Genomic DNA, 14,004 nt, shown 5'->3' on the forward strand with positions numbered 1-14,004 from the left:
TTTGCATTACCTTTCTGCTTTACTGTACGATCTGCTGCAGAAGACTTGTGGTGCTTCATTGCTGCTTCTATAAAAACAAAAGGGGAGCTTGCAATTCATGTTAAGAAGGTCACGAACACCAGAAGAAAAGGGAATTAATATTTCCCCATGCTCTGTTTAGTGTTCAACATGTTCTATATCCTTATTTCATTTATCTTGTTCAGTATTTTGGTATATACCTTATTGGGAGTTCAGAGAGATCTCATGCCTCTTGGACCTTGGTGTTTACAGGTACAGAAATGGTGGTTGTGACCCCAAGAGATTAGCATGTGGTTTAGAGCTCTTTGTATTATTTAGAAAAAAAAGTCCAGTGACTGCTAATCTGGAAGTGTTATCAAACAGCTGCAAATGCCCGCCCGATTGCACAAGAAAGGGTCACATGAACTGGGATGGTCTCCCTTAAAGAGGCCCTTCTGTCTGCCAGGGAATCACTTCCAGCAAAGCCCGAAACAGGAGAAGCCCTGGGGCACAGATTGGGGTCGGTCTGGAGTGCCTTCCTCCGTACATCGTGTGATCGCTGGTATATAGATCAAACCAGACCACTCCACAAGCAGTCCAAACTGCAGTCCATTTCCCCGTGTGATCACATCTTCCTACTCCTTTGCCTGCTTCTGTCAGGCCTCTTGGCTCTGTGTCGCTTTGACGGCCTTTGGGGATCTCTGCATATGTCTGCTGAATCCAATTGCAGATTTCACTCTGCAATCCATGAAATTCTGTTTCCAGTGCTTGCAATCTGGGCTCTAAATCGCTTCTTGTGATAAAACATCTGTTTTTAATCACAGGTTGATTAAAAGAAAAGTAACAAAAAAGGGAATAAATTAAAAGTAATTTATTCCCGTTACTTGTTATAGTGTTTGAACAGTAATGCACTGTAATGGCTCCTAATAGGGTTGTAAAAGTTAACTGGACCAAAAGCTGGGAAAACAAAATTTAAATAACAAAATGGACAGGATTTTCATTTGTAAATGTTACACATCAGTTTGGTCATGAGTTTAGAACTAAGCCAGCAATACACTACAAATCCTACAAATGTATTTCTGTATCAGTGATTCAGGGAAACAGCAGAAAGTACACTTGACTTTGGTTCATTAATTCAGGGTTGTTTACCCTTGTTAGGATCCAGCATAGGTTTTGGCCCTGGATGTATTCATGGAAGAGGCTTGTCTGACTGCATAGCCTTGGCTCTTATTTCCAAACTTGAGAGCCACTAGAGAGAAGGTTACTGAACCCATTAAAGGGCACACAGTGACTTTGAAAGAGGCCCTTCTCCTTGAAAGTTCCATCTATTGCACTCCGCAGGGCACAAAAAAACCCTACCGAATAGTTTATATATGGAAGAATTAATGTCACAACGGTATAAAGCCTCACACCAACAAATTTCTTTCTTTCTTTCTTTTTTAAAAGTTGTATTTTAGATCATTTAAATTTCATTATTTCATTATTTCTTTCTAAGCAGTCAAGGAATAGAATTAAGTAACTATGAGAATGATGCTCCTCCAGCATCTGTTCTTTGTATTAGTTTTTCCTGCACAGAGCAAGAGGAAATTGAGTTGGATTGTTTCACATGGTACTAACAGGGCGAGATGTCATTCAAGACAATCTATATCTTAAATAGAAGATAAAATATATCCATCTAAAATAGGTAGAAACATGAGCAATAAAATGGTATGTGATAACAGTTAAAGAAACAGATTAAGTTTCAAGACACTTTTCTGATTAATTTGCCTTTGATATAAGATCAGCATAACTATCTCTCTGGTTCTGGAGTAATTCTGATTGATGGATAGGCTGACTTGTGATGTATTTTTATGTTTCTTATTCAGGCATTAAGATCATTAATTATTTTTCAATTATTCTTTTATTGAGTTATTGTCTCTAATTTATTGACTACAAGTCACATTGAGAGATAATTTTTAAAAATATCCAAAATAAATAAATATAACCTAATTCCATTAAGAAACAGAAGGTTAATTGCCTTATTTTATTTACATGTAAGGGAATAAATAGCCATAAAATCTCAGTAATTTAATAAGGCTTAAGTAATGTATCTCAGTAATAGAGTTAAAGATATGGGCCTAAATCCAACTGCTCAAATTGAGCAGACTAATTGAATTAATGGTACTTCAGTCATTCAACATTTCAGAAGTCCAGCTTTTTCAATGGGTATAACAATAACTAGGACAAACAACTGGATTTAGCACACATATTTTCAGCCTACTTCTGTATCTATTTACCTACATGCTGCAATATTTTCAGATCAACAAAATTCAAGAAAAATTACAATCTAGCAACAAATTTATTGTCAATATCAACCTTTTACAAACAAACACCTATTCATCAAAAGCACAATATGAATAGTAAATATTTCATTATTAATGTATATATAAACTAGAGTTTGAAAGTAATGAGTTAGCATGGCATTAATTTTTTTGTTTAAAATTATTATGATGAAGTTACATTTCAATAGTACGGCAATAAGAGAGAACAAGGTTCACCCCCTGCTGTAACTAATAGCATTTCAAAGTTATTTTTAAAGGGCACTTTCAAGGACACTTACATATTTTTCCCAATCTTAAAAAGCAATTCCCCTGCCCCACAAAGGCAAAGAAAAGTAACAAAGAAAAAAAATAACACAAGTAATATAATAAGTTGCTTTTAAATACTGTAATAAATAATGACATGAAATTATTTTTAAAAACACTATTAAAATGGAAGGAGGGGAGGACAATAGAAGAAGAAGAAGGAGAAGAAGAAGAAGAAAAAGAAGAATATGGCAAGCGGTCCCGTATATGGTGGTGGGGAACACTGTTATTGTGTTTCAGTTTATATGTTTTTATGTATGATTTGTTTTTTGTTATAGTTATAGAAATAAATAAAAATATTTGGAAAAAACTGGAAGGAACTGAGTCTTTAAAGAGCTCAGCAACAAAGTTACAGAAATTTACTCACTTGAAGGCAGACAACTGAATGTTGTGATACAGTTTAGTCCCACTCTAATAGGTAGCGCAATGCTGGTCCTGTGGCGTTTACACAAACACAGGATTTCAGCTGATGGGTCTTTTGAGAAACTTTACAATTGGGCCTTTTGAGAAACTTTTTTAAACATGGCTTTTTACTCAAGTTATCTTTATTATGTGGCTTCCTGACTTGACAGGAGGCAAGAGGAGACTGTGATGCTTTTAAGTCCCATGGCAGATTCTGGGTTTGATACGGATAGGTGAAGCAATAGTTCTAAGTTCATAGAGAACTGAGAAACAAAAGTGGAAAGTGAATGTTAAGAAATATGAGTCAGTGTAGAGTTAGTGCAGCAAGGGGGGACACATATATGGGCATAGGTGCATTCGTCCCAGGATTGGACAGAGGGACAGAGAGGGGTTGCGTTGCGTCGGATATAAAATGTATTGCTGAATGCTTGAATAGCAGAGACCACACACTTTTGGCTTTCTCGTGAAGGGACAACCTTGTTTAGTAATGGTAGTTGATCAAGTACACACGGGGATGGGAATGAATGCAAGTGATAGCCTGCCCTTCCCCTTCTGCAAGCAAATTACAGTGGTGCCTCGCATAACAAGCACACCGTTTAACGACGAATCCACATAGCGATGCAGATTTTGCGATCGTTTTTGCGATCACATAGCGATGTTTAAATAGGGTAAACATTGCATTGCGATGATCGGTAAGCGTTTCGCTTACTGATCTTCGCAATGTGATGTTTTAGAACAGCTGTTCAGTGGTTCCAAAATGGCTGTCGCATCAAGAAAATGGCCACCCGCAGCGTTTTTGTGCCGATTCCTCACTTACTGAGGCAGCAAAAATGGCGGCCGGATGGGGATTTCTGCTTAGCAGTGAGTTTTCCCCCCATAGGAACGCATTAAATAGTGTTTAATGCGTTCCTATGGGGTTTTTTGCCCTGTATAGTGACGTTTCCGGACAGCGATGATTTATCCGGAACAGATTATTGTCGCTATGCGGGGCACCACTGTACTCAGGAACAGGAAGCATTTGTGGACACATGCTACTTAAGGATCCAATTCACTGATTTTTTCTTTTCTGGATGGGCTACCAATTATCACCCAGGGTTTCAAAGGGGTGCTTGTGTGGGAGCAGGATTTTTCACTTTCTGGTACAGGTAATTAAGCCCCAAGAAGGAAGAAGATCAAGAAGGAGTGTAAATGTGGAAAAAGTCTTTGGTGTGTGTGTCTGTGTCTGTGTGTGTAACAGAATACCGCACATAACAAGTTTTAGTTCCAACAAGTCCAAGCATTCCTATGCTACCAAGACTCAAGTGATTTTTCTTGAAAAGATAACTATCTAAAGAGATCAAGTGCCTCATTGTTTCAGCAAACATTGCTGAAACAATTTACTTGCCCCAATGAATCCCCAGAGTCCTTTCCGTCTAGAAGAATATTTTGGATAATGCTCTGAGGCAATTGACATAGGTGAGGAGGGCCTAGGGATGTTTCAGTCCAGCCCTGACTGGATGGCTTCAGATGATCTCCTTCATTTCATGCCCAATGTGATGAAAACAAATGGTGATTATGGGAAACCAGTCTATTCAATATGCCTAAAACCACAGATGCTCCAAATAGTAAGAAAATAGCCACGTGCATGAAGTAAAATGGCTGCCGAAACATAGGCACCTAGAGAAACTGAAGAAATGAACTAACCTGTGTGGTGTTACTAATGTTTATAATTGCCTCTTTGGTGGTTCTGAGTGAGCAGGGTCTCGCTGTTTCAAAGATGAACTGTGCTGTCCAGAAAAAAGAGAGAAATATGAATGATTGATGAAGACATCTCCTCAGAACAGTGTCTGCAACTAATAATAAAACAATGTCTCACCCAGGATGTCACTCATGCTTCCTGGGCTGGGTGCAGTAAGTCTAAGGTAATCTTAAATGAATGTTCTCAGGCAGACTGACTCATAGTAGCATCGACTACAGTTTCAACTGATCTTACTTTTGCCGGACCCACTTTTATTTGGCTGAATGCTAAGACACTAACTGGGTGCAAAAACTGCAGGCACCTAAATGCTGCATTGATTGCATTTCTCCACATTCACAGAACACTGTGTCCTGTATCCAAGTAGCTCAATTTTTCTCAATTATTCTTTCAGCATCCTACTTCAGTTTGAAAAAGGCAAAATCATGTTCCAGGATGAGGTTGATATTTGGACAGAAATTAATGAAATCCTGGTGGAATTTTTCTAGGCATTTTTTTTAATAATTGGGCACTGGTGAAAGTTAGTGAAATTTAGACAATTGTCTCTCAGCTTCTTGTGTGTAGTTTGATTTGTCCATGACAACACAAGCATCACCCTTATCTTCCCCTTTGATGACTATGTTGGGATTATTTTTGACGCTGTGTATAGCATTGTGCTCTGTTTGAGTGAGGTTATAGGGTAGGTTGTATCCCTTGGTGATGATTTTACCTGGGCCTGGTGGCAAAAACATTCAGTTTAAAAGTTCAATCTTTGTTTCAATGATTGGTGTCCAGGAAGTGGATGGGTTTGGTGCTCTATTACCTTATTTCATTTATTATTTGCTAGCACCTCTCAACATACAATGGCAGCCAAATAATAGTTTTTTTTCCCCAGTGAAGTAAATTTCAGGCAGCCAGCAATAATCCTGCATTATTCATTAAGAGCTACATCCACTTGTTTGGTATGTGCTGATTTATGCCATATGTCACTAGAATCCTGGGGTTATCTTGCATACAGGGCCTTAACAGTATTAGGAGTATATGAAAAAGGGTGGTAATGCTGTTACTCCTTTGTATTATAAAGATAATATCTATGTAAATAAACAGTACTTTGTACTGTATTTATAACCATAGAAACAGTTGTTTTTAAGAAGAACAATTGATCAAGCTTCCAAACAGAATGGAAGATAGTTGGAGTAAGTTGGGGAGAAGGCATAGCCCACTGAAAAGAGACATCTGAGGCCTTTGTAAGTCTTCAAACTTGCTAATACAGTTTGGGTTTCTGGGGAAAGGGGAAGGCATGTGCCCTGAATGAAGTGGGGGAAGGGCAGTGGAAATAAGACGAGAAGGAAAATTCCAACCTTCAAGAGTCTACATGGCTTTGGAAGGAAGAAAAGATCAGTGGGATTTCACGTAGAAATATTTAGAAGTACTAATATTTTATATTTGACAAAAATGTATGAATAGAATAATGAAAAACAGATAACAAGAGTTGAGAGGGACATGAAGTGTAATGTAAGCACATATCCAGAGAAAATATATGAGACAGAGAAATGAGAGAGAGAGAGAGAGAGAGAGAGAGAGAGAGAGAGAGAGAGAGAGAGAGAGAGAGAGAGAGAGTAAAACCTGTTTGTCAGAGATTGGGCTCTGATTAAGCGAAAAGGAGCTTGGCACATATGAGCTCAAGATGTTCAAACTTAACCAAGAAACCTGTACAGAAACATTTGTTGTAGCTAAAAACATGAACTGGCCATTCACACTTCAGGAAAACCCTTGCTTTCTATCGTAAGAATTACTGTATTTAAGGTCCTATTCAATGTACAAGATGTGTATCCTTCCCCATAATGCCTGCCCCTCCTGCATTTACCTGCCAGAAGCAAGCTTCCTTGATTTGATGCAAAAGGAAGAGTGTCCTGAAAGATGGCCAGAGATGATTAAACACTCCCCAAATGCCCTCACGTTGCCACCTTTAAACTGCTCCTCTGTTGGTTAATTTGAACAAAGTGCCAGGACAGTTCTTGGTATGGAAAGACTAACATTTCTCAACATTACTGCTCACATTCTGTTTTCTCTGTATGTTCTCATGGATAAGTTTCACATACAGAAAAATATAAAGCTCCACTGCTCAGTGCACTTTTCAGGTTTCAGTAGTCTTCATTTTCATTTTTGGCTTATACCGGTTTTCCCTTATAAAAATTCAAAGGTTTTAATATGAAATTTGTGTCTTGTCATATGGGGTATTAACATCATCATCTACATCTCATGTTTTAATTCTACTTCTATTGCATTAATGTATTTTTCTGGCCGGGCCAGGAAGTTTCTTGAAACAGAGGCTCCCTGTTCCAGATCTTCCCATTCCCTTCCCCCAAAATAATTTTTAAAAATCATTGTCAACTTCCCTATGTATTGTTCTAATAAGAGTAAAAGCTCATAGCCCAATGTTTTATTGATCCACGCCTGCAAATTAAACTTTGTTGATTTCTTCCTCCTCAACCCACCAGATTTTGCCACATTTACAGAAACTGGATAAAACTGCATTTTTAATCCATAGTCACCCTTGGCCACACTTTGCAAAGCTTTTTATCCTTTGTCCGCTGTAGGAATTTTGCACTGGATAACCAGATGTCCTTAGTCTCCTAACTGTAATATGTACCTCAAGGATTTCTTCTTAGATGGTTTCCTCCTTTGCTTTATTATTTACTTTTGGCTTACATAGAATAATAGAATAGTTGCATTGAAAGGGGCCGATAACGTGATCGAGTCCAATCAATGCAGGAATCCAAATCAAAGCGGATCTTACAGATGGTTGTCCAATTTTTTTCTGAATGCCTCCAGCACTGGAGTGCTCACCACCTCCTGAGGTAATTGGTTCCATTATCATACTGCTCAAACAGTTAAGACATTTTTCCTGATGTTTGTTGTTTAGTCGTGTCCGACTCTCCGTGACCCGATGGACCAGAGCATGCCAGACCCTCCTGTCTTCCACTGCCTCCCGGAGTTGGGTCAAATTCATGTTTGTGATTTTCCTGATATTCAGCCCAAATCTGACGTCCTGTAGCTTGAGCCTACTATTATGTGTCCTACACTGGGATGATTGAGAACATGTCCTGCCCTTCCTTTGTATGACTAACTGTGTGACTACATAGTTTTTCCTCCCTAACTTTTCCTTCACAACTATAATGTGAGGATAATGCATCTAAACAAGTGAGCTACACGGGGTCTAGAAATAGACATCAATTTCCTTGTGAAGGAACTCAACACACAGAGGAGTTACATTCTAAATCTCAGTGGGAAGGTTACTTCCAGAATCAAATAAAGTGACCACCACTTGTTTAAAATGCTAGAAACAAAAAGAGGACAGGACAAATGAGCCTGGGAACCTGTTCTCATGGTAACCTATGAGGAGACCACCAGGAACACTAAGGCCTGTCCCTCACATCCAGGCATGCAGTAAAGTTGGCAGATAGGGGAAAGCCAGATCATTGGCACTACCTATGTTTGAAACAATACACAAGGCACGGAAATACACCTGAAAATAGGGCTTGCTGGTAAGGACAAGGAAAGACAGAACAATCACCGACGTTCAAAATTGCTACCCCTTTTGAAACTACAGTACTGAAGTGAAAACTCTGCTCATGACCCAGGTTCAAGATCCTATAGCTGGCTCATGTTTGACTCAGACTTTCATCCTTTCAAGGTCAGTTAAAATGTGTTTAATGTGACACCAAGTTAGAAACAGTGATCCTAAAAGGATTTTCAAGATAAGTGAGATATTTAAGGAGTGGGAAGTTCCACTTCTCCAGTGTGTTTCCGTGGCTGAGCAGGGATTTGAACCCTCTTCTCCAGAGTCCTAGTCTGTCACTCTGGCCATTACACCACACTGAGAATCTGCAATGTTGTAGCTGGGTGCTTTTCAGAGGGCATGAAGTAGTGGTGCAGGAATGGCCTGGAGGTAAGAGGGCTCTTCTGCCTGCTACCATTTGACAGCTCAGTCCTGTTATTTGGCTCAAGTGGTTCCTGCCTAATCATGGGACTGGAAGTTTTTCCCCCCCTGAAAGTCCCATCCCTAATACATACGTCACCACATTACAATCTCCGGTTTCTACTGGGTGGAGCTGTGGCAGTTAGTAGTAAGAAACTGCTGTAACTGTGTAGTGTAGACAAACTTAGATTTAAAAGCACTGTTTGCTCAGTTATTCTCCTACTTATTAAGCAGATATGTCCCTTCAAACTTTCTAAGGTTCCCTGCTCAGACCACTTCAGCTATAACTATATTTATGCTTTGCTCACATTCACTAACCACCCAGTATCTCAACACAACTGTAGATTCCGTAAGTCTCAGAGGGAAAATGGATGCCTAATACAGATGGGAGTTATTTGTATACGAATACCCCTGCACAGGTGGACATAACGAGGGTCTGGTCCCCTGGGGCTGGACCATCCACTCACCCATCTGCTTCTGCTGCTGGCTCCATGCTCCCTTCCAATTGCTCCGGAGCTTACGATCAACTAGCCACTCCTGGCAGAAGGAGAGAAGACAAGCCTGCCTGCCAGGCTGATGAGTGGCTAGTCGGCCATGAGCTCTGAAGCAATTGGAAGGGAGTATGGAGCCAGCAGCTCCATCTCTAATGCCTGACACTCTTGGACAGTAAGATGGGATGGCAAGCAATTGCGGTTGCATTTGCACTTAGCCATCTCAGCATCTTGAGTAATGAGAACCACAACAAGAAAAAAGACAGCTTCATAAAATATACAAGCAGATGCGTATGAAAAGCACATTGCATATGATATTATTTTATATGATGATGTAGGTATTGGTACTGGTTATTGTTAAACATATAGTGAATTTATTTCCTGTTATCTGAACCTTAGGAGATGGGAAGCAAGTGTAACTTCTGACTCTGCCTGTTACTGGGTTCAAGCCCAGATCATGTGGAAAAACAGGGAAGAATGGCCATTAGGGATGCTTTCTCAAGGTAAAGTGTAATGGGCCAGAAAAGGAAAAGGGAACATTTTGTGCTTTCAGTAATTTCATTAATTTGTTTAACTAATTAATCATCCTGCCTCCTTATAGTGGCATGGAGAAGTGCCAAGTTCCTGAATTCTATGCCAACGAAACATACATCCTGGCAGATTCTTCTAAAAAGGATACCAGCCAGCCTAAGTAGAAAAAGACCCATTACCGTAAGAATTGTCACTGCTTGGCCATTGCAAATATACAGGTAATAGTTATGATCTCCATCCACAAAATGACTACCCTGGTTGACCAAATCTTCAAGATATTCAAGGATAGCTTACTTATCCTAGTTTCAAAGTGACCTGTCCAAAAGTAATTTATTCACAAGACAAAATGTCAAAGCAAAATAGATAACATTAATAAAATAATAACTCCTGCAGGTAACTTGTTAGTAGAGGAGGGAATTTCTTCAGGAGCTGATTGTGTCTGAGAGACTAAGGCAGAAGAAGCTTTCTTCACCTTCTGTAATTTGCAAATCAGCTTGTTTGGTTTTTGTGATTTGTTTTCAGATCCGAAGCAGAGTTTTTACCTTGCAAGTCTGACTTCTCAGACACAAAAGACTGCTTCACTCAGCCTCTTGAACATCAACATTACCTGCGACTGTCATGATCCGTTTGCCTTAGCATATATTTTGGCCCAGAAATTGTCTGAAACAAGGAGACCTGGAGGGAGCTTTCCAAAACCCTGTTAAAGGAGCTTTTCCCCTTCCTGTCACCCTTTCCTAGTAGAAACAACCAAACAAGAGCTTCCAGTGCAGATCTGAACATGGAGGCAGGAAGGATTCATGACAAATCTGGTGGCCCTTAATGTAGCCCAGTGAGGAGTCATTCATAGGTTTAAATGTTATGATTAGCACTCTGATTAGTACCCCAAATCAAATGTAAATCCATTGATCCTAGATAAATATCATCACTTTTATATGATAGTGGGATTGACCAATTCCATAATTTTGGCGGCTTCATCAGTTCCATCACGTAGCCTCACAGGTAGCTTCTGGACCACTTGCAGTGTCCGAGCACTCTTCAAAGGCAGCTCCATATTCCACTGTGTTGATACCTCAAATTGCCTAATTTGGGAGTGCTGTCTAGTACCATATCCCCTCCACAATAGGGTGAATAGCAGACACTACAGAGTAGGTGCGTTCATGTGGTGTTTACCTGCATACAAATGCTTTGATGGGTGTGGACATAATCAAACTGCACATGTGGAATCAACAGTATAAATATGGGGTGGCAGTTGCATATATTGGCTGGAAAAATGTAGGTAACATCTCTACAAAAATGGGCACATCATGTGAAAGCAGAGAGGTGGTGGTGATGAGACAATGTGGTCTAGTCAACAGAGTGTTGGATGACCTTGGGCCAAGCATCCTACTTATCAACCCCAAAATATGACGAAAGTGACCTTATATATCAATCCGAGTCCTTTGGACAAAGTGTAGAGTAGAAATGCTAGCAGTAATAGTATATAATAGTAATAAAGCTAGCTGGGCAGCATTCTTGCATCAGCATGCACTGATAGCAATAATGAATATGCAAATTGACCACCTTCATATACTGAAATGAGAAACACCCATTGCTTGTACAAGGAGATAAATATGCATTCATAGATACAACATCTGAACAGTTTTTAAACACCAAGGCTGTCATCATATGAAAGCACCATCCTTTTTGAAATTCATTATTATTACAATCATGGCTCTTGGTCCTTGCTTGTTTTGCCTCTTTATTACTGCTTAGTAAAGGTAAAGGTAAAGGTTCCCCTTGACAATTTTTGTCCAGTCGTGTTCGACTCTAGGGGGTGGTGCTCATCCCCGTTTCCAAGCCATACAGCCAGCGTTTTGTCTGAAGACAATCTTCCGTGGTCACATGGCCAGTGCGACTTAGACACGGAACGCTGTTACCTTCCCACCGAGGTGGTCCCTATTGATCTACTTGCATTTTTTACATGCTTTCGAACCGCTAGGTTGGCGGGAGCTGGGACAAGCGATGGGCGCTCACTCCGTCGCGTGGATTCGATCTTACGACTGCTTGGTCTTCTGACCTTGCAGCACAGGCTTCTGCGGTTTAGTCCACAGCACCTCCACGTCCCTACAGTGCCACCACGTCCCTACTGCTTAGTTGTTGTTTTTTTGCAGTTTTACAAAGCGCTCTCCCAGAGGTCCCCCTGACGTAATCCTCCCTTCCCACTTCACCCATGTGCTTGCTCCCCTGGTTGCCAAGGGCTAATCATGCAGCCCTAGCTTGCGCTTATAGGCAGCTTCCTTCCATTCTAAGATTCTGTGGTGCTTCGTATATGTCCCTTCATTGTAGCCATTCCATGGCGGAAGTTGAAATGGAAGTGATCTCTCAGATGATGATTATCCAGATAAATCCATGGCCAGATGTGTCCAGCACAGTGGTCTCTGCTGAAATGCTTGGACCCTGATGTAAGGGGCTAAGCTACTGCTGCCATTGCCATGAGTAATATAAGGCACCATGTTTGATTTCTTCCTGCATCCCAGTCTTTTAAATGTTGTTCCATCTGCCGGCTTCTTGGGACTGACCTATTATCATATATTTATTTCTGTGTCTAATTATTTTCCCTACCTGAGATCCATTCTTGCTGCCTTAATTTTCCAGTCTTAAAACTATAACTTTGCAAGATGGTAGACACTATGCAGAGGGATGTAGTGGCGCTGCAGGTTAAACCGCCAAAAAAAAAAAAAAGCCTAGGGCTACAAGGTCAAAAGATCAGCAGTTTGAATCCATGTGATGGAGTGAGCTCCTGTCACTTGTCCCAGCTCCTGCCAACCTAGCAGTTCGAAAGCAGGTAAAAATGCAAGTAGATAAATAGGTACCGCCATGGTGGGAAGGTAACATTGGCTACGTGACCACAACTGAAACTTTCTATGGACAAATGTTGGCTCCATGGCTTGGAAACAGGGATGAGCACTACCCCCTAGAGTTGGACATGACTGGACAAATTGTCAAGGGGAACGTTTACCTTGACCTTTAGATACTACGCATGAAAGACAACTATCACTTTTCTCTCCCAAAAACCACAATTTCCTTGATCTTTGGTTGACAACTACTGCCACTTAAAACATTTCGTTCTGTTTGTAGGACTGAATCATGTAAATGTAGTTGTTAATCTATCGAACTTGTGGAAATCATAGCAATACATCTTATACGTGCTTACCTGGGCTTAAGACTTTCATGGGACTTAATAAGAGTAACTTCTGAGTAGATATGACCAGGTCTATGTTGCTAGCTACTTTCATAAGAGCACAGTACAGATGACTCTGAAAACTTTTCTTAACCAAATGCTTGAACCCAATAATTACATTTAGGGTCTAAGACAAAGAACACCAATCATATCACCCCACAAATAATGCTCACTAAAGACAAAATAGCCAGTGTTTAAACAAAGAAAGATCAGGTGCTTAGCTCAGATTAAATATGGCTCAAAACAAGGCACTTACCAACATAAAGCTCAGGCTTTCATGCCTTGCATTCTCAGGTAACACTCCAGGGGTTGGTCAGAATCTAATCTCAAGAAAGCAAAAAGGTTTTTGAAATAGCAACACAGGAGGATATAAAATTGAGAGAGGCAATTCATCACATGTATTTCAGAAACTGGACTTTCTGGTCTGTTTTGTGCTGCTCCTCCTTCTGCTACGAAACACCCTATCAGATCTATTAGTTACTCCCAGCCTTTCCTCCTAATTGCAAAAGCTACATGTCAATAGGATCTTGCTACTTTTATTTAAACCTAGAGGTTTCATAATAACATGCTGGTATGTGCAAGAAACAGAACCCTTTCCTGCTTGTGGTAAGAATGCACTTACTCAAGACAATCTGACTTCCTCCTCACTGGTAGTACTAAGAAGCTGAAGGCTTGGGAGATTTTAAAAATTCTTCCTCTGAACTGGAGTTGTACGTTTGTGTGGGGCTAATCGTTCTGGCCCTTCTGGTGTCTAGAAAACCAGACACAGAGAGAATATTCACCATCTGTCCCAAATCTCTCTCTCTCTCTCTCTCTCTCTCTCTCTCTCTCTCTCTGTGTGTGTGTGTGTGTGTGTGTGTGTGTGTTTTAAAAATCTGTATTATTGCTCATGAAGGAAATACCATTCTGGGGAACTGATAAATTTATGGTGCTATATTTGGACTATAGCCTGGATTCCTCTTGAAGCCACAAGGATGTTTGCTTTATAATTCACTGGGAGCCTTTGGAAACTGTGTTTCATATATAAGACACCTTGTTCCTCC

At 40.2% G+C, this 14,004-nt stretch overlaps 1 long non-coding RNA gene across 1 annotated transcript; it reads right to left on the reverse strand.

The window, feature by feature from the left end:
- Positions 1–8: 8 nt before the first annotated feature.
- Positions 9–13,374, reverse strand: LOC144586704 (uncharacterized). The gene is made up of 3 exons (XR_013541694.1): positions 13,218–13,374; positions 4,707–4,789; positions 9–67 (listed from the first exon to the last, which is right to left on the reverse strand). It is a non-coding gene; the product is annotated as an uncharacterized LOC144586704 (long non-coding RNA).
- Positions 13,375–14,004: the final 630 nt, after the last annotated feature.

The sequence above is a fragment of the Pogona vitticeps genome, chromosome 2, assembly GCF_051106095.1.
Source record: "Pogona vitticeps strain Pit_001003342236 chromosome 2, PviZW2.1, whole genome shotgun sequence".
Taxonomy (NCBI): domain Eukaryota; kingdom Metazoa; phylum Chordata; class Lepidosauria; order Squamata; family Agamidae; genus Pogona; species Pogona vitticeps.